At 50.4% G+C, this 19,893-nt stretch overlaps 1 pseudogene; it reads left to right on the top strand.

Annotated features, from left to right (window-relative positions):
• The window catches only part of LOC128774515 (neuroblastoma breakpoint family member 6-like), a 30,347-nt pseudogene extending 10,467 nt beyond the window's left edge, over nucleotides 1-19,880 (top strand).
• The last annotated feature ends 13 nt before the right edge of the window (nucleotides 19,881-19,893 follow it).

Genomic DNA, 19,893 nt, shown 5'->3' on the forward strand with positions numbered 1-19,893 from the left:
TTTACTTTCCTTTTCCCTGATGATGAATGATGTTGAGCAAGTTTTCGTGTGTCTGTTACCATCTGGATGTCTTCTTTGGAGAAGTGTCTGTTTCTGTCTTTTGCCCAATTCTTTACGGGATCATTTGCTTCTTGGGTGTTGAGTTTTGAGTTTGATCAAGGTTGTTTTATACATATTGAATACTGACTCTTTATCCGATATGTTGTTTGTAAATATTTTCTCCCATCGCTTCGATTGCCTTTGAGTTTGTTGTTTGTTGAAGCTTTTCATCTTGATGAGATCCCAGTGGTTCATGTTTGCCTCAGGAGACATGTGTAGTAAGAAGTTGCTGCGGCCAAGGTCAAAGAGGTTGCCACCTGTCTTCTCCTGCAGGATTTTGATGGTTTCCTGTCCTACATTTAAGTCTTTCATCCATTTTGAGTTTATTTTTGTGTACGGTGTAAGAACGTTCTCCAGGTTCATTCTTCCACACGTCTCTGTCCAGTTTTTCCAACCCCATTTGCCGAAGAGACCGTCTTTTTTCCATTGAATAATCTTTCATGTGTTGTCGAAGCTTATTTGGCCATAGATTTGTGGGTCCATTTCTGAGTTCTCTCTTCTGTCCCCTGGTTCTGTGTGTCTGTATTTGTGCTGATACCATACTGTCTTGATGATTACAGCTTTATAATATGACTTGAAGTCCAGAAATGTAAGGATTACTTGTTCTAGCTCTGTGAAGAATGCTGGTGTTCTTTTGATAGGAATTGCATTGACTCTGTAGATTGCTTTGGGTAGTATTCAGATTAAAAACATTTTTTTTTTTTTTTTTAGTATTTCTTTTATCTTGGGAGACAGAGAGACAGAGTGCAAACAGGGGAGGGACAGAGAGAGAGAGAGAGAGATCCAGAATTTGAAGCAGGCTCCAGGCTCTGAGCGGTCAGCACAGAGCCCGACGTGGGGCTCGAACCCACGACGCGCGGGACCATGACCTGGGCTGAAGTCATATGCTTAACCGACTGAGCCTCCCAGGCGCCCCAGTGATGACATTTTAACAATATTTGTTCCTCAGATCCAGGAGCATGGATTGTTTTTCCATTTTTGTGTGTGTGTCTTCAATTTCTTTCATAAGTTTTCTACAGTTTACAGGTTTTTATAGTTACAGCAAATCTTTTACCTCTTTGGTAGGTTCATTCCCATGTATTTTGTGGTTTTCAGTACCCTAGTCAATGGGATCAGTTCCTTGATTTCTCTTTCTGCTGCTTCATTATCGGTATACAGAAATGCAAGCAATTTCTGTACGTTGACCATATTCCAGTGAATTTGCTGAATCCATGCATCAGTTCTAGCAGTGTTTTGGGGAGTCTTTCCGGTTTTCCATGTGGAGTATCATGTTGTCTACAAAGAGTGAAAGTTTGACTTGTTCCTTGCTGATTTGGATGCCTTTTATTTCTTTTGCTGTCTGGTTGCTGAGGCTAGGACTTCCAACGCTATGTTCAACAAGAGCGGTGAGAGTGGACCTTCTGTCGTGTTCCTGACCTTAGGGACCTCAGTTTTTCCCCACTGAGGTGATATTAGCTGTGGGTCTTTTGTAATCGGTATATATGATCTTGAGGTATGTTCCTTCTATCCCTACTTTCTTGAGGGTTTTCTCAAGAAAGGATGCTGGATTTTGTCAAAAACTTTTCCTGCATCTATTGAGAGGATCATGTGGTTCTTATCCATTCTTTTATTCATGTGCTGTATCAGGTTGGTTGATGCGCAGATATTAACACAAACCTTGCGGCCCAGGAATAAATCCCCCCCTGATTGTGGTGAATAATTCTTTGTTGTTTTTTTTTTGTTTTAATTTTCTCTTTATGTTTGAGAGGCAGAGGGAGACAGAGCGCAGGTGGGGGAGGGGCAGAGAGAGAGGGAGACCCAGAATCCGAAGCAGGCTCCAGGCTCTGGACTGTCTGCACAGAGCCCGATGGGGGCCCAAACTCACGAACCTTGAGATCATGACCTGAGCTGAAGTTGGACGCTCAACCGACTGAGCCACCCAGGCACCCCGTGAATAATTCTTTTAATGTATTGTTGGGTATGGGTGGCTAGTATCTTGTGGAGAATTTTCGCATCCGTGTTCATCAGGGAGATTGGTCTGCAAGTCTCCTTTTTAGTGGGGATTTGGATGGTTTTGGGGTCAAGTTAATGCTGGCCTTGTAGGATGAGTTTGGAAGTTTTCCCCCCATTTCTATTTCAAACAGCTTCAGGAGAATAGGTACGGACCCTTCTTTAATGTCAGGTGCAATTCCCCTGGGGAACCAGCTGGCCCCGGACTCTTGTTTGTTGGGTGTTTTTTTATTGCTGATTCAATTTCTCAACTTGTTATGTATCTGTTCAAATTTTCTATTTCTTCCTATTGCAGTTTGGGGAGTTTATATGTTTCTAGGGATTTGTCCTTTTCTTCCAGATTTGGGCCATTTGTTGGCATATAATTGCTCATAATAATGTCTTCTTTTTTGTGTGTATTTCTGCAGTGTTGGTTGTGGTCGCTTCACTTTCACTCCTGAGTTTATTTATTTGGGCCCTTTCCTTTTTCTTTTGATAAAGCTGGCTAGGGACTTACCGATAATGTTAATTCATTCAAAGAACCAGCTCTTGGTTTCATTGATGTGTTCCGTTTTATTTTATTTCCATATCATTGACTTCTGATCTCATCTTTATCATTTCCCTTCTTCTGCTGGTTTTGGGCTTCATTTGCTGTTCTTTTTCCAGCTCCTCTAGGTGTAAAGTTAGGTTGTGTATTTGAGACTTTTCTTCCTCTTTTACGAAGGCCTGGATTGCTATATGCTTCCCTCTTATGATCGCCTTTGCTGCATCCCAGAGGTTTTGGCCTGTCGTGTTTCATTTTCATTGGCTTCCATGTATCATTCACTCTGTGTCAAATAAATATCATTTATTGAGCTGAAAGTCACCAAATTCAAGTGAACAATTTGTGGCATTGGCCACATTCACACTGTTGTGAGATCACCACCTCATTTGCCTGTAACACAGTCACCTCCTGAGGGATGACAGCTTGTCGGTCATGTTTTCCTTCAGACAATGCTGTCCTCTTGACCCTGCCGCTCTCCTGACCTGTGTAGTCCACACCAGCTGTCCTGTCCACATTTCTGTGGCTGGCGCTGGGTCCATGCACAGCACGATGCACACCGTGTAGGTTCACAGGAAATGGCTGTGCCGCAGGGAGGGCCTGAAGGGACATCTCTCTGACGGGTGTTGAGGAAGACACCTGGCTTTGTTTACAGAAGAAGGAGCTGCAGAGGAGGTCAAGGAGACTCCCCGACACAGAGGAGCCTTGTTTTACCTTCTTCTTTCTGTGTCACAGGCAGGGCCCCACACACGTGCCAGAACGTGGCCTTGAGGGCTCCTTGCGGAAAATCACAGAAACGTCCGTGAAAGCTCTCAGAGAATCTATTCAACTCTGTGTTTTAAAATTTTCTCTATGTCCCACCTTAGGCAATATCATATCCTGATTAAAGCTCAGGCTGAAGAGCTGACCCAGTTGTGGCAGAAGTTACGGGAAGGGAGAGAAGTTTCTGAGCCAGTCGATCAGCACCTCAAGGACCTCCTCACCCACGATGACCCCGAGCGTTCCCAAGGCCAGGGCATCCAGGAGCAAGTGGCCGAGGGACACAGGCTGGCAGAGTGCCTTGCCCGCCAGCTCAGCCCCGGTAAGGCGGCCACAGGCCCTGTGTGCACTGAGCTGCTCCGAGGTCCTGGGCTCCCCAGACATCTCCCGCCTCCCCTCACATTGTTGGCAGCCGCTGTCTTGGTTTCCATGTGACACATGGGGCCACCAGAGGACCCGGACTAGCAGGTGGGAAAGGAGAGGAGAAGTGCACAGGGTGGAGGTCACGGTGCTCCACCCATCTGTGTCCTCCCCGAGGGAACTGCCTTTAGGGCAGGAGGCAGCCTCCACCAGTGTCAGAGCCCAGAAGGGAGGACGAGGAAGGAGGCAGCTTGTTCGAGTGCAGGGAGTCCTGAGCTAAGCGGGAAGTTCCAGGCTCCCGCCCAGGAGCTGTCTTTATTGACTGTGGGCGAGAGAGTGATCTTCGCTTTCTCCATAACTGTCTCCTCAACTGTCTATCAAGTAACCTGTCATAGCTGTGGTGATCACATGCGAAAGTTCACGAATGCACTTCAGGAAAAATAAAGCCCCTGACTTTGTGGAGGGGAATGAGGTATTGGATGTAGTAGGCCTTGGAGATGGAACGTCGTTTAGACTGAAACGCTCTTCATACAGACGGCCCGTCCATAACACCGACGTCCACTTGGGGACCCATGAGTCCACATGTGGAGGGACTTGGGACCGGGTGATTGTGCTGTCCTCGGGGCAAGGAGGAGACTCTCCGTGAGCACTGGGAGCACACAGGGCCTGCGCCTGTTGCATGACTGTGGTACCTGCAAGACACTGTTCGCTGAAATCAGATTGAAACTGGACAGGCATCCACGGATCTGGACAAGAGACAGTTTAAACTTTTGCCCAGTCTCAGTCATGGTGAGCCCCCGAATCAGAGACACTCCCTGCTGGATCTGAAATCCATACCGCAACAGTTCTCCAGGGCAGTGCCCTGGAGCTTCAGAACAAGAGTTAGTCATGCGTAGATAATTACGTTGCTAAGGCATATAAGCCCCTGTGTTTATAGTGGTGATGTGGGAGCTCCACATCATGGGAGATTTCTGAATTTCTTTGCAGAAGATGATGATGATGAGGAGGAGGAGGAGGAGGAGGAGGATGAACAAGCAGAAGAATCCCTCACCACCAGGTAACAATGAATACTGGGGACCCGGTAATGTGTGGGTGAAAAAGGATAGGGACTCAGAAAGAACAGTAGGTGAGGTCACAAGAGTCCAGGTGGCAGATGCAGGGATCAGCAGAGCTGCAGATGGTAGTGACTGAATTCCCTCAGCGGCAAATGGCCCTGTTCCCTCGGTTGTCTGCTGTCACGGGGCTGCTTGTCTGGGGGAGCCCCAGATGAACTCAGCAGCCTTAGGATTCCCCGTACGCACAAAATACCCGTTCTGTCCTGTAAATGAACACCAGGAGGAGACGCATCTCTACACAGTTCTCAAAGGTCCCTGGTAGGAAGGTAACCAGCAAAGGAACTGAGAGACAGACAGCTGGCAAAATTAACACGGAATTACCTAACCAAAACCAAAAGGTTGGGGTGTCATGTGACACTATTAATAGAAAAGTGCCTGGAGGGCACAATTTTCTGCAGGGCACAGTGACTCAAGACTGTAACCGCTTGATCAGTCTATGTTAAATTCAACATGACTCAGGCACGTGGCGGTTGCCCCTGGCATGGACTCCCATTTGTCCTTCGTCTCGTGACTGTACCATACTGGGATGGTCGAGTCTCATTCCTCATTGCTCGTTATGTGGCCAGTGGACTGAGGATCTATCTGTTGTTGCTTCTCTCCCACCCCTTCCTGGCCACACTCTGCCTCTTGTAGGATAACCTTTTCTCTCTCAAGGCTATGGTCCCTTTCCTTTCTGCGACCACTCCCTTGCCTCCCATCAACACCAGCTAGGTAGCAAGCCATGGTGTCTGATCCTCCTGGTTTCCTCTTGTGTCGTTCTTGCCCCACCTGGCACAGCATGAAGCTTCCGGAAGCTGAAAAGAAGGAAGTCCTCCAGGACATGCTGAATGAATGTGTTTTGACTCCTTCCATTGGCCGAGAAGGGCGTGACTGCTACCAGCCTTGCAAGGATGGCACGTTCCCATCGGATGAACAGAAATTCGGCTCTGCTCTGGATGTAGCCTGTGAATGCTCCCATTCCAAAGGGGATGAAACTCCACCCGGTTCCCCAGGTAGTGTCCACAATCTTTGTTGCACACACCCTGTGTAGACCAAGAGATTTAATCCGCAGAAGTGGACCATGTACTCACAGACAGTTTCCACCCAGGCTCTAGGATTGAGTTTGAAATAAGACATTCCATGAGTCAGTGAGCTTTGTTCGATTCATGTCTAAGCCATGGCACTTTTAGGTCTGAGCCACCGCCCATCGCTGCTCTCAAGCTGGTCCTGCCAGACTCCTATACCTCTCTACCCCTGGCACAGGAGGTGGCTATCAGACCTCCAAATTTTGGATTAATCTCTTATCTCTCTTGCCAGGCTCTGATTTCCATCCTTGAACCATGTTTCTGGATATATGGCCACCCAAGGCTGTTGGAAGCCTTTTCTATATCATAGGAAATGTCACGATCCAGGTTCACTGTCTCTACCTGGTCTGTCTCTTCCTTTTCTTCTTGTCTCAAGTCAGCTGAGAACCAGGACAGGACTAAGTCTATCATACGTTGTATGTTTCTCTGCAGCAAGGCAGGGCCCTGGAACTTCCCGACCCCATGAACGGCCCCTGGTGCTTTGCAGCTTTGAAGATTATTCTGCTTTGATGGTGTAGATTCCAGTCGTCAGTTTAATCTCAACGGCTGATTCCTGAAAACCATTGGCCTGCAGTGTTTCAAATGGAAAAAGCCTGAATGTGGCAGCAATGCTCTAGGAAGCAGCCAGGTCCTTCCCCAAGATCTCTGGGAAAAGGGATAAGTTTTCTGTTGTGTCGACGTGTCTTAGGATACTGTGATCATGACCTGTCTTATCAGGGACATTTGCTGGCTCAAGAAGGCAATCCCGGTGATTTTTTCCAGGGCCCTACTGAATCCCTCCTGAATGATTTCTCTCACAATTGCCTGTTATGACTGTGCTTCTATTTCTGTCCTCTGCTACACAGCACACGGGAGTGAGCATTTGTGGAGGGGAATCTGCCTAATGGAACTCTTTCTCTTCATTTATTTGCAGACAACCAAATTGGTCACCAGGGGCTGAAAGGGCGAGAGTCAGATGCCCCCAGGTAATTCTGAATACTTGGGGGCTGGGAAATCAGTGGTGGCGTCTGCAGACCTCAGATCCAAGGAAAGGCAGAAAGTGCTGGATAGAACCATGTTATCCATTCGGTCAATGGCCAATTATCCGCTTTCACAATGGTTTCTGTTTTCATTGTGGTACTTGTATTGCTCCCATTTCTTAATTACGACTCAAGTTGAGTAACACACAGTCAGCTGGCCCAGGTGAGCTAAAGGCACAGGGAGTCCTGCACTCACTCATTCTCCCCAGCTTTAGAGAGAGAGGCAATGTACTTTCTGCCCCGTTCGATTTAGCCTGTGGGCACGTATTTCAGAGCAAGAATGTACGTAGACGAAAATGTGCCATCATGCCGTGATATTGAGAGAGACAGGCCTTCATGGCATGAGAATTCTGAGACAGTAGCCCGCCCCAGAAGCTGCACGCACTGGGCCACTCCATGCAGGACTCAAGGGCATTTGAACGGAAGGAAGGGAGCCACTGCTGTCCTGTGACTCTGTGTGTTTTGAGTCAGGACTGGATGGCACGGTGCTAATTCAGGCTCTTTCCTCATCAGCTTGCTAGGTGGCCAGTGTACAGAGCACTTACTGTCCTTTCTGTCTGCCGCCCCTGTGACAGACACACTTTGTCCCGCACAAAAAGAAGAGTTGTTTCTCTCATTAATGAGGCACTCTCTTTGCTTTTGTGAAAATGCCTCTTGCCTTCCATCAAAGCCAGACAGGACATACGGTTTCAGATCCCTCTTCGGTTAATCTTCAGTTTTCCTCCCGCCTCAGGCTCCGTAGACAGCTGCTAGAGGTGGTGGAGGAGGAAATCACGTGGGACTCTCTGGATGAACGCTACTGGACATATTCGGTTCTTCCTGACCTGTCTGACTCCTACTGGCCTTACAGGAGCACCGCCATCTTCTTCCCTGAGGAACTGGAAGTCTCTTCTGCTCTGGAAATGGCCAGTGAGTACTCCGCTGTCAGGGTGATCAAGCTCCAGCTGGACTGCCCCGTACATCTCCTGGTCTTTGTGCCCCACACCTGTGCTGTGCTGAGAGAGCTCCTCCCTGTGTGCAGGCTCTGTACACACATCTGGATCTGAGCCAGGCTCCAGGATGGATGGAGTTTCAAGCACAGACATCATGTGGGTCAGGGAACTCTTCTCCCTTCCTACTCCCAGGACATGCCCATGTCCCCTGGGCTTCACTGTCAGGTCATTGGACCCAAGGGCGGCATGACAAATACAACTCGCCTCAGCAACACGACCATAGAAGGTGTCTGTCAGACCTTGGATGCAATGCCTCTTCTCACCTTTCATGCTCCCCATTTCATCTCTGAGCCAGGTCCTTTAAGAATCCATGCCTGCCACAGTCAGTCAGAATCCTTGTCCAGGGTTAAAGATGTAACCTTGGCTTTCCTGTTCTTAGCCTCGTTCTCTATCTCTTTGCTTTGGCTTGTCTTCCTAAGCCTCGTCTGAAAACCCACCCTACGTGCCTCTACTGTTAGCTCGTTTGCGTGTTTCCAGGAGTAGAGCTGTGCGTTGGCATTCCCTCATCAACAGGAATTGCGCCAAGGTTTCTGTGTAGCTCCAAAGACTCATTTTAATTTCAGGGTTTGTACTTGCATGCTGTCTGTTCCATCTCAGTGTATAAATTCCACTAAGCCGTCACCAACCTGGTATCTCACAAGAAAGGCTGAAAACTGCAGTAATCCTTTTAGAAAGTAGAGAGGCCAGGTCCCCAGAATCTGTGTGAAAAAGAGAACTGAAAGTGTTTGCACAGACTCAAAACAGAGGAAATTGTGATGATGATCTCTTGGAGAAAGCAAATTTCTCCCAATGGCTCAGGCCAGGAAATCAAGCCAGTCGTCACACTATCCGAGGCACCCTGAAATATCCTTCTCACTCAACCTGTGCTCTCATTGAGCATAGCTGAGTCCCCGGGTGGCACCGAACACTGGGTTACTAATGTGCAAGCAGGGATCTGTTTAATGTGACTGGCCCCGTCTGTATTTATTTGCAGAAAATCAGACCCATCAAGAGGAGGAACCAGACCAAGACCTGACATGCGCCAGGTAAGTCTGAAGAATCATGGGTTGTTATTTCAGTGGTTCAACTCTACATTTCAAAGGAAAAACAGAAACCGCCAAATTTACCTATTTCATCCATTCTCCAGTCTCAGAATGTCTTTTTTGGCCATGACGTGTGTCTTCATGTATTATGTGGATAAGTTCCTTTAATGATCCCTCAATTTCGATAACCGGCAGTCAGTTGAAGTAGGTGAATTGTCACTCCCTGAGGTGCTCTGTATTGCCCTGATCTCTCCTTTGGGAAATACCAGAGTGACAGACGTGTCTACTTCTGTCTCTCTGGTGTTACCTCTTTGAGGATCTGCTGTAGCAAATGGATAACTGCAAAAAAATCAAAAAACCTCACATGATGTCACGATAGTAAGAGAAAGAGTCCTTGAAGACACAAACCTCTCCATGTGGATGATGCCTTTTAACATGTGTTCACTTAGCCACTGAATGTATATCAACAAAATTGATGCAAAAGGGTTGAACTCATGTTTAGGATTCTCCATGTGTGCTGTGAGTCATGACATCCATTCCACAGTAGTTCAGTTTGGTGCACAGAAGTTGGTTCTGTGGCCAGTGCCCTGAACACCTCTGTTCTGTGTGTGTGTGTGTCTCCCTGTCTCTCCCTCTCTGCCTCTCCTGCCCCCATAGCATCCACACTGTGCCCCTGAAACAGGAGGATAGTTTTCCCTGTCAATAATGGGGTTGCCCCTACGTTATGACTACACTTCTCGGCTTCCCGTGAAAACCAGTAAGATGCTGTGGTGTCTACTTTTCCTGTTTTAATCTTCAGATCTCCCCTCCCCACCAGGCTCGGCAGGGAGCTGCCGGAGAGTGCAGAGCAGGATGTCCAACAGGACTCACTGGATGAATGCTATTTGACTTACTCAGCTCTTCCTGACCCATCTGATTCCCCCTGGACACACAGGAGGGCCAACATCAACTCATATGAGGATCTGGATGTCTGTCCTGCTCTGGAAGTAGCTAGTGAGTCCTCCACTGCGAAGGTGATAAAGCTCCAACTGGACTCCCAGGTCGACCCCATAGTTTGGTATCCCTACTCTGCTTGTGTTGGAATTTGTTATCCAGGTGTTTCAGCCCCGTAGACCTATGGATCTGAGTCAGGCTCTAGGATAGACTTCTAAGCGCAGACATCAGATGCATCAGGGCCCTGCCCTGTGTTCCTCATCTCAGGCCATGCCTGTGGCCCCTGACACAAGTCAGGACATTGGGGTCAGCGCGGGTGTGACAAACTCACACTCATCTGTGAGGCACACGCAGAGGAGTCTGTCTTGTTCCTGATTTCCACACGATGTCTCTCCTCAACTGCCATCCTCTCACTTTCATCCCAAACAATGTTCCTTGAAGTTTTGTGCCTGTCAAGACGATGTCAGCCTTACCCATGTCTTTGGGTTTGTTGTTTCCCTGGTTTCACTGCTCTGGTCCCCAGTGTCCGTGTCCTCTGTGTTGGTTGTCTTCCCTAAGTCGTCGTCTGAGTGTCAGGACATAACCACCTCTACCGTCAGCTTGCTTGTACGTTTCCCTGAAGCATAGCTGAGCCCCGGCATGGGCCCACCCCGTGCATGGCCCCACCCCGTTTGTGGCCCATGTGCCTGTGTAGCAAAAGGGATCACGGACAAAAGATTTCCTTTGATTTGAGGGTCTGCAGATTCCGTGCATCAGTCTGGCCTCTGTAGAAATTCCCTAAAACCCTGCCACCTAGAGTATGTCATGAGGGAAGCTAGTGAGAGAAGGTTGCAGTAAGTTTTGAGAATGCAGGTAAGCCGTTCACCAGAATCTGTGGTAAAACAGAGGTTGACCTCTGCAGACAGACTGTTGAGATGGGGCTCTACCAGATCAGGGAAATCCTGCCCGATGCTTTGGGAAAGCTAGCCAAGGCACATTCCCAAGACACTTCGTGAGGCCTCCTGGATTATTTCCCTCAATGCCCTGCTGCCCAACTAAGGACATTAGTGCCCGTGTGCTAGTTGCATGGGACACTTAATTTTCATGTCCAAGTGCTGCTCTGTTTATGTGACTGGCCGGTCTGTATTTACTTGCAGACAATCATAATGATCTTTGCGATGAAGAAGACCAGGACCCGACATGCCCCAGGTAACTCTGAAGAATCATGGGCTTTAATTCAGTGGTGACATCTGGGAATCTCAGATCTAGGCCAATCTAGAAAGTGCTAAATGCACCTATTTCATCCCTTCCAACACCCACAAGGTGGTCCTTCAGCAAGGTCCTCTGTGTCATGTGGTACTTGCATAGGCCCCGTTATTAATCCCTCTCAAATGGAGTATCTGCAGTCCACTGACGCAGGTGGACTAAGCAGTCCCAGGATGCCTTGCACTCTCCCGGTCTCTCCTCGTATTAGGTCCTGCGTAAGATGCACAGCTCTCTCTGCCGGTTGCCTTTACTACATTGGCGGGCATTCACAGCAAGGATGGTTTTAGGAAAGCAGTTTTCACGTCTCAGTATTTAGACACGTCAGCCTTGGGCCCACGAGATATCCAGGAGTCTACAATGCTGCCTTAGCCTGGGGTTCTCTTGGTGCTTTGTGTAAATCTCCACACAGTGTATGGCAAAGTGTTGATGCTGCTTTATCGTCTTCTGGTGTGCTGTGGGTCATGACTGTTGTGCCCTGGGGTGGTTCCGACTCCTGCCCCATAAGCTGGCGCTCTGGCCATGCCCTGAGCACCTGCCCGTCCCCGCCCCCCCCCCCCGCCCCCCCCGCACCTATCCTGCGTGCACCCACACTGTGGCCTCAGCTGCAGGCAGACTGCTTCATTTCCCTTTGTGGGGATCCCGCTTGTGTTCTGTGACCACTCCCTCCGCCGTGCCCTCAAAACAAGCTGGCACTGCATGTTGACTAAACCTTCTTTCTGCATGTCTCGTCCTCCCAGCAACACCAGGCTCTGCAGGGAGCTGCCAGTGGCCCCAGAGGATGAAGTCCCACAGGACTCAGTGGGGGAATGTCATTTGACTCCTTGCATTGGCCATGACCTGTCAGACACCTATAGGCCTTATAGGAGTGCCTCATTCACCTTTGATAAAGAGGAAGTCTTCTTGGGCGTGGATGTAGATGGTGAGTCCTGTTCTTGTGGGGGGCACGAAGTTCCTGCTGGGGCCCCAGGAAGCCTGTCCTCTGTGTCTTCAACAACCTGAATCGGCTGAGAGTTGCATCCCTGCCAACAGGCCCTGTAGGCTCGTACCAGTTTGAACTCTGCTCTCGGATTCACTCTTTAAAAGGCATCCTGTGGCTCAGAGCCCTTTCCTTCCTTCTGTCCCAGGCTGCCCTCAGTTCCCCGGCTCCGTCCGACATGCAGGCTATTGGTACCAAGTGAGGCTCGAGAGGAGAAATGGAGAAAATGGAAAAAAGGGTTCAGAATCTCAGCCACCGCTGTCTTACCCGGAGACAGCTGGGTGACAGTCCTCCTTTGTTTTTTCCTGATTTTGTTTTGTTCCAAAAGGAGACCTCTGCTACTTGTGCAATTCTGCTTCCAATTGTATTTCTTGTGTGGCTTCCTACAAACTCCCTGGCTTTCCACCCAGGTTTGTGGTCAGCTCCACATTGGCTGCATCTGTTAAATCGTTGCTGAGCTGCTAGTTGTTTCTCCTGGGGCGCCCGCCTCCCTGTGTACCAGAGCACCCAGTTCTACCCAAATGATCTGAAACAGTCGTAAATGCAAAGAGAACAGTTGCTCCACGCCCCAACGACCCCTTTGACCCTGCAGGAGTGCCAGCTCCTACCCTGTCAGTGCACTTTGTGGTGTGAGCAGAGCCAGGGCTCATCCAGCCCCTCCAGGAGCTCAAGGTCTCCAGGAGACGCTCCATGAAAACAATCAGAGCTGAGAGGTCCCAGACGATTTGTGTTCTCACTAGGGGTCCCATGGTGGCTCTTCACTTGGCTGCCTGGCACGCCGGTAACCCTGCAGAGCTCTGTGTCAGAGACACTGACAGCCAGGTCTGGGTTTCCATGGGGGCAGGGATGGGACAGGTTAAGACGCGTCTCAGGAGGGTGATGTGTGTGACATGGCCTTGCATTAAGCCTGGGTCATGAGAGGCTATGAGGATGGGCGGAGATGAATGAAGGCCGCCTCTCCATTATGCACAGCCCGTCCCCGGTGCAGGTTCTGGTGGGAACGTGGGAACAGTGTGTGTGGGCTGTGATTGCCGCAGGGTCGCCCCAGGAGGGCTGCCCTGCCCCAGCCTCCCTGCACTGGGACCAGCCAGGGAGAAACAGGCATCTGAAGCCTTGAGGCCAAATTCTCCCCCTCTTCTTTTTTCTTTTGGGGCACATATCAGCAATTCTTTCTCGTTCTGCCCTGAGGCCTCTCTAGAACCTTCTCTCTAGGCTGTAGGACGAAGGGTACTACTGCAGAATAATAGGCATGAGCTCGCCTCCCATGCAAAGCCGTCTGGACTCCAGGGGGTGACCTTCCCTTCAGGGACTTTGCATCCTGGATACTTGCCATCTCAGCATGCCCAGGCATAGACACAACGGTGACATCGCCTTCGTCTCCATGATGTCTGCCTTTGTACCTGCTCACTGGCTGGTCTCACAGACAGTGGGGGACGGGGCGGGAGGACATCACAAATGGAAGTTCTGGCAGTGCTAAGAAAACTGGGGTTTGTCCATTGAAGTGTCTTCTTGCTTCAGCCCCGATGCAGGTGCCCGGTCCCCAAGGGCCATCAAGTGGAAACTTGACTTTCCCAAGGCCGGAGGTGCAAGCTTCACAAGCACCGCCACAGTCCAATACCCAGGTGGCCAATTCTGTGCCAGGGCAGCCGGACCAGCAGTTGGCTTGTGGTGACCGCAGAGCCAGGCTCCGCCCCTCCCCCGCCATCAGGAGACTGGCAGCCACGATGGTTTCTGGGAGCCAACGGCCGCTCTTCCAAGGTGAGAGGTGCGGGGGGAGTAGGAAGCTCTAGTCACAGGGTTGTGGGCGGGGGCAGCAATGGGGCCTCTTGCAGGCATGCTTTGCCCAGCTCCAAACTCACAATGCTCCAGCTCCAAAGAGCTTGGGGCTGAGGGTCAGCTCTGTCTGCCCAGGTGCCGGGGTTGCAGCCTCCTGGCTGTTTACTGACCAAGTTATTCATCATCTCATGTATGTCCCCCTCGGACCCTTCATCTGAAACCATTGAAAATGGGATCTCCATCCCATCAATGCTGGGAGCATGAAGCTACATAATTTCCAGGGGCCCGAGTGAGCAAAATGGCTTGAGAACATCGGTGAATCTGTAATGCGTAATTCTTGTGTCTTTGTGGTGTCTGAACACTTGGAAAATGGTTCCGTGGCATTGTTTCACGTGTGCTAGAGCTGTTCTTAACTGGCTCCGCTTTCGCTGGACCCCATCTTCCCGGACTCTCTCAGCAAGGCTTGTGGGCCAGTGTTTTCTCTCCTTCAACATCCATCAGGCAGCCAATATTCCCTGTTAGGCGCTCACAGTAACAGTGGAAATACTGGCCCCACGACAGTTTCCCATGCATTTGCCTGGTTTCCCTTCCCTGCAACTATGAGGGGCCATTTTCCTAAAGTGCACACTCCGTTCTCCAACACTTCATCTAGTTCCTCTTGTCCCCCCTCATCTCCACGAGCACGTCCCCAGCTTCTTTGTCATCAGGATCCGCGTCAGCTCAGATTTCATGAAGACCGAGCGTTTCAGCATTCCCCTGGGTTGTGTCGTCTTTACCGTCCCACCCTTGGTGTCCCCTCCTGGAGCCTGGGTCTCCTCCTTCAGGCGCCGACTTCATCTGTGAAAAGAGGAGACACAGGTCCCAAGTGAGGTGACGAGGGCGCAGCCCTGTCGCCCCGTGGAGATGCTCCAGAGGACGCCTCAGTGGGAGTTCAGGGAAGCACAGCCCTGACAGTTGGCTGAGGACAGTTGGTTCTTACTGTCTTCTCCCTCTTGCCTCTCTGCCACTTCTCCCTGACTCCCGTGGTCCCGGCCCAGACTCTCCTGCTGGCTCAGTCCCTCTCTGTGGCTCACCTTCCACACAGGCCTCAGCAGGAAACATGGCTCCATGCCAGACTTTTGTCCAAGGAGGGTTTCTTAGTCCATTCAGGCTGTGATAACAAAACTGCCATAGACCAGGTGACTTAGAGCAGAGATTTGTGTCTCCCGTTCTGGAGGCTGAGTAGAACCAAAATCAAACAGTGGCACATTGGGCACCTGGTGGTACCTCCTTCCTGGTGATGTGTGGCCGCCTTCTTGCTCTGTCCTCACAGGGTGGAGGGGTGAGGGAGCTCTGTGGGGTCACTTTCATAGGGCACAGATCCCTTTCTTGGGGGGATCTGCCTCCCATAGGCCCACCCCACCCAGCATCACATTGCGAATTGGGTTTCCACAGATGAATTTGGGGGAAGACAAACTATCACTCTGGGGCAGGTGGTTTTACTCTGTTTGATTCTCAGCCTGATCTGCCCTGTAATTCTTCCCTGGTGCTTAAAAGGTCACCTGTTTCTTGCCACAACTCTTCTCATCCTTCTCAAATTTGTCTATATTTTCCACTTGCAACTGACCGAAGAGTGTTTAGAACTTTATGCTCGATGTCCCCCAACCCTTAACTGCCCATTTACTCAATTAGATAAGAATGTGCTTATAGACACACATATTTATGTCTTATGTCACACACATTACATATATTCGGTGTGTATGCTCTGCATAGTGTACATATATGAAATATATCAAATATTGGGGTGTGTTCTGTAAATTCCCCAGCTTTGGTTTCCTGGTGACTCTCAAAAGGCTTGCCTTCAACTTTGACTCCTCCCTTGAATAGGACAGTCTCTTTTGAGCACCATCTCCTGGCCTTTGTCTGTTCTTTGTCAGAACTGTGTGTTTTGACCAATTCTACTTTTCTCAATTTCACTTTTGGCGCTGGGGGCATGTTGCCCTCCTCGTGCTCTTATCCTTACAGGGTAGCGTGAGAGAGGTCAACAACAGAGGCTGTGATCAAAGCGTGTCCCTCGGCGCCCCTCACACGTGAACTTCCCGATGGCCTTTCTCGTCCTGCCCACCGTCCTTATTCGATGTCAGCGTAGGTAGAGGATTTGGTCACAGGAAGATCATGACTAACAGTGTATCCTGTTGATGTGCTTTTATTTTCAGAGCAGGGTTTGGAAGCTTCCATGGGTGTGAAGAACCCTCCCAAGCTGGAGGGTGACGCTGCTGAGGGCTCGGTGGCCAACCAGTGTGCAGGTCAAGTCTTTGGCCACGTTAATGCCCTGGTGGTGATGAAACAGAAGATGATCAAGAGAAAAGTGCAGTTCGGCGAGGGCAGACTCGCGTGCAGATTCCGTGGCCTTCAAGCTTAGGGCACAGAGGTAATGGCGTCCGTGGCTCTTGGGGTATGGATTCCTGTTGCTCTGTTAGATTATAGCTCCGCCCACACCCCAAACTGTTTTTCTCTTCCTCCTTTGGTCCCTCCCCCAGCTGCCGCTGCCTCTGCCTGGTCCTGCCTCTGTCTGGTCCTGCCTCTGTTTGCCACAGGGGACTGCCACCTTGGGGGCCCTCCCATCTCCATCAGCTGTGCCATGTGAGCTGTGCTGTGTCCCCACGGGGGCTGTCCTGGGATTCCCTCTCCCATGCCCTCACGGCCGCGGAGAATTAGGCCCCATGGCCCCCCTCAGCAGACCAGCATCATTTACACGTGTCACGAAACACATGGCACTTTGGCACAAGGCACCCACTTTCGTGACTTCTTTGACTTCCTTCCTTGCTTCCCCAGCTCCATGACCTCTTTCTCCCAGAGCATTGTCTTTTTTTTTTTTTTTCTTAATTTTTGTTTTAAAGTTATTTATTTTGAGAGAGACAGGGACAGCACGAGTCGGGGAGGGGCAATGAGAGTGGGAGGGAATCCCAAGCAGGCTCCAGGCTCTGAACTGACAGCACAGAGCCAGATGCAGGGCTTGAACCCTCAAACTGTGGGCTCGTGGCCTGAGCCAAAACCAAGAGTCAGATGCTTAACCGACTGAACCACCTAGATGCCCCATCAAGAACATCGTCTTAATGTCTCTTGCACATGGCTTCTCCTCTGGGGTGTTTCCGGGAACACGACCTAGGACGACACTTACCCCTCAGCTTCTCCATGTGAATAAGAAGTGTTAAAACTGAGGAGAAAGAGCACCCCGACAAAAACTACACGACCACATGGGTCACCTCTGGGACTGCCACACGGCCTGCCTGGGGTCAGGTTTGTCCTCAGCCCCAGGTGAGCAGGCCTGTGATAATGTGTTTTGGGGTTTCCAGGACTCAGTGTCCATACCTTGGGACCTCAAGAGAGCTGGCATCAGGTGGACACAGACATGGCACTCTACAGGGACACTGGCCAAACACAGATGCAGAGGCCAGGTTTCCAACCTGCACAGACATGAGATGTTCAGGCATCCACCTGTCTTCCCTTTTCACTGCCGTTACCGTGTTTACATGCTCAGCTGGTTCATAAAAGGATCCACCGAAAGGAACTGAGTTGAGTCTCCGGCCAGAGCACATTCGCGAGCATTGACTGAATTAACTTTGGGCAGCTGTGTGAAGTCCCCGCGAGATCCAGGGGAACACGAGACAATCTGTGCCTCATACAAGTCCAGCTGAGAACGGGGATTCATGGGAGGGTGTCCGAAGGAAGACCAAAATCTTGAGGGCCGGTATCGTCATGGTGGCAGAGATGAGGACAAGAACACCCACCGTGGTCTGAAACAGAGTAGCTTAGCTAATAGTTCTAAATCACGCTGTCGTGAAAGAAACACTGACTGAGCTTTGAACTCACGTGAATGCCGCCACCCAATACCTTGAGATTTTGATTTCAACATTCTGGGCTGGGGTGTGGGTAACGGGAGATGTTTTAAAGCTCTGCTGGTATGCACCTAGGAATCAGAAGGACTGTGGATCTATAGGATGTTCATAAGCCATATAGAAGGATCCCGTGTGTGTGTCACTCATTTTGTGGACAAGCTGAGTATCAGCCCCTGATGGAGTTGACATTCCTCCCTCAATAGAGCCCAGAGAAAGAAGAGGACAAAGACACATGAATGAATTCGATGAATACTCCCTCTTCTGGATCCAAGTGTCTCACAATTTTTATACTATAGGATGCAGTAAGAAAGAAATGTTGCCTAGAAACCCAGTGTAAGAACAACACTCCCTTCCCTGATTACCAGTAATGGAATTCAGGGCTCTTTTTCCTCCTCGTGCAATGAAAATCACGGTTGACTCTTCACTAAATGCGTTTCCCAGCCTCCTGACAGGTGCACTGCAGATGGAAAGGAAATGTTTTAATCAAACTTTCTCCTTATATAAAACCTCAGTAAAGAAGCTTAGGTCTGCCTCTGCCCTTTGCAGGCCCTCGTTTACATAAGTGTCAACACCGAGAGACTCTCTCCTCAGGGACAGTTTGGGAAACGTGCGAGGAGAACCTAGACGACTAAAAGGAAGGCTCTTCCGTTTTCTCTGCGGAGTTCCGAGTGTCTCCACTGAGAATATTCCTAGACGTTCCCTCAGGTGTATCCTGGCGTGAGGTGCCCTGCAGGGGCTGTTGGGGTCCCTGAGCAAAAAGGGGTGAGGCCCTGGGTACACTCCCCGCTCTTTTCGTCATTCCCCTTGGAGTTTCTCCCTTTGGGGTTCTTTTCAGCCCCTTTGGGGCAGGATTTCTGTGCAAAGCCTTAATTCCGTCCAGCCAAGCGGCCAACAGCGTCTACTGCCTACCCGCACCCCCGTATCGTCTCCCGACCCCCACATGGATAGGAAGGGCCCGAAGCCTGGGTTTCAGTTCCAGGGTGTCAGGCTCAGGTCACACGGCTACAGGTGGTCCTTATCAGCCTCTTGGCCCACGGTTCCTCATCTGCACACGGCAGGACTGAACTGGGACGTAGTCTGAGGCCCCTGTTGCATCTCACATCCTGGGGCTCGTTCCATAGCCTGGCCTCCCCCTTCAGAAGACCAGGGCAGGGTGAGAAGGGGTGTGTTTGTCTGCAGAGGGCCCCCTCCTTCCTTCAGCAGTCTGTTTCTGAACGTGTGTGTCGGGGGCTAAGCACATCCCTCCGTGGGAGACATGAGAAAGCCATCACTTTGCTTCTGATGAAGGGGGTTCCAGGGTGAGGTGGCTGCTGAGGGAGGGATGGTCGGGACCTGGCAACAGCTCAGGGCAGCCTTGAGCTGGGATGCCACCAGGCGCCTGCTGCGGGGAGCACAGGGGTCCCTGCATCCTACAGTGTAGGCTGGATGCAATTGAGGGGGCTATTGCTTCAGACTTGTGGCTCTCACTCTCCCCCTCAGCCTGCCTGCAGACCCCCCTTCAGCTCCTTCTCTGCACGGGGGCTCAGCTCGCCCCTGGCCTCTGTCACCACGGAGCCATCCCTCCAGGCTCAGCCGTCAGCAGGACCTGAACAAAACTCACATTTGATTCCTCTCTCTCTCTCACTCTCTGTCTCAGATACCAAGGACTCCAGGAACTAAGAAAAGATACTCCTCATTGAAACAAAACCCCATCATAAAACCCCATCATTCTCCACTTGCTGAAAAGAACTCTAAAGCAGTAAATCAAGCTAAAGCCCAAACAGAACATGCGAGGGATCCTTTGCTGAGAATCGACATCTCGATCACAAGCCACTCTCTGGGATTTTTACTCCAAAAGTCTGGTTTGATGAGAGGAACTCTCGCTCTTCTGACTCCAGTCGTGATAAGTCGCCGAGGCAACCAATGCCCAGACCACACGCCCTTGTGAGACACCTTCGGTCTGGCTCCTCTCCATTCCATCCTGCGGATAAGCGGAGGCTGGAGCAACGTGGCAATAGACCCCATGTCAACCTGGACATTCTGGGCCACCGGCTGGGCTGTGCCAGGAGCAGACAGCATTAACTACGCAGCGTTCTTGCTGAAGAGGCTTAGCCTGAATCTGAGCACGAGGTAGGGATCAGACAACTGCAGAATTTCGACCATCCAA

The sequence above is a fragment of the Panthera pardus genome, unplaced genomic scaffold (genome assembly GCF_024362965.1).
Source record: "Panthera pardus isolate Hobbes unplaced genomic scaffold, ASM2436296v1 HiC_scaffold_329, whole genome shotgun sequence".
Classification (NCBI taxonomy): Eukaryota; Metazoa; Chordata; class Mammalia; order Carnivora; family Felidae; genus Panthera; species Panthera pardus.